Raw genomic sequence first — 1,342 nt, 5'->3', positions numbered from 1 at the left:
TTGAAGGACATGTCCTGGTCAAACATGACTCCAAGGTTCCTCACAGTGTTACTGGAGGCCACACCTTGGGCTTATCTGTACCTGCTGGTTTCTCTTTGTGGGGTTTGACTGTAGAGCAGCTGTTACATAATGATCTATGAAAAGTCTGATTTGTGTGCAGTGCTCCTCCTGATGCTTTTGGCCTGAATAAGGTAAAAAGTGAAACAGGAAACACATTAACCTTTGTTGTTATTGCTGACTTTTGACCCTGTGCCCAGTCGTGGGGCTCTGTGCAGGATGGCGCCTCGTGTCCACACGTCCGGTCCTTCCTGTCCTCGGTGGATCAGTTTGTCAGTAATCTGAGCTCAGCCCGACTGAACATGGAGAGAAAGTTCCAGCTGCAGCACGTGGAGCTTCCTGACGCCATCAGCCAGCTGAGCAGCCCTGCAGACTACAGAGCAGCAGGTATGAAGCTCAAGCTGTTCACATCTCACACAAACAATAAGACTGTTGGAAATACAGGAAACATCGTTTAAAGGTTTAAAAATCAACTCTCAGGTAAATCAAACCAGTTTATCTGTGGAAGCTGAAGGAAGCATCTGACCTGAGACGATGGCTTCTTTGTAATAATGAGTCCGTGTTCACGTGTGTTTAGAGGAACTCGTGTGTTTCACTCTCAGCCAATAACAGTGAGCTGGTGGAGTGTCTGGAGGAGGTGTTGACCCTGTGGACGAATCAAAACAAGCAGGTGCTGACGGAGAGCAAGCAGATGAGAAAAGAAGCCGACGACATCGGGCCGTCGGTCGAGCTGGAGCACTGGAAGAGCCGCACGGTGACCTTCAACAGGTAGACGTGTCCTCTCAGCTGGATCTCCTGTAGCGTCAGCATTTACAGGTTTCACTTTAAACTCAGTTTATCAAACATGATCTGACGTCTGTGGACAGAAGCTCCTCAGACCTGGAACAGTTTAGTCTCCACTCTGAGACTTCAGGACAAAACCACTTTTACACAATATAACTTTCTGTTATTTCTCTTTCTGCTCTTTAAAGTTGAAATGTTCCAAAATATTCATGTGTTTGTTTGTATAATAGTTTTTAACCCTTTCATGCATGAATTATGACGACATCAATCAGGATTCTTTCTTTAGTATTTTTATTCATCTTTAGGGATGCAAAAAGATTTTTGAACTTCATTTTCTTAAACATGTATTTTTCCATCTTGGTTTGAAGAAATGTTTTGCGCACTTACACTGGCTGACCAGTAGGTGGCAGGTATGGAGCGACACATCAGAGTCCAGTATAGGGTTTATGTGCAAGTACGACATCAATACTGACACGAATACAAGCAAACAGCCTTTGAACAG

General features: G+C 44.6%; 1 protein-coding gene across 1 annotated transcript in view; it reads left to right on the top strand.

The window, feature by feature from the left end:
* The first annotated feature begins 254 nt into the window (after nt 1–254).
* Nucleotides 255–1,342, top strand: part of LOC102193081 (dynein heavy chain 5, axonemal-like) — a 3,128-nt gene continuing 2,040 nt past the window's right edge. Inside the window, exons 1-2 of the mRNA XM_005754600.1 lie at nt 255–444; nt 660–825. The gene's annotated coding sequence lies outside the window, so the exon portion shown is untranslated. The remainder of the gene's footprint in view (nt 445–659; nt 826–1,342) is intronic.

Source organism: Pundamilia nyererei, unplaced genomic scaffold (assembly GCF_000239375.1).
Source record: "Pundamilia nyererei isolate P.nyererei 1_Seehausen unplaced genomic scaffold, PunNye1.0 scaffold00601, whole genome shotgun sequence".
Classification (NCBI taxonomy): Eukaryota; Metazoa; Chordata; class Actinopteri; order Cichliformes; family Cichlidae; genus Pundamilia; species Pundamilia nyererei.
This window is presented reverse-complemented; position numbering and strand designations above follow the sequence as displayed.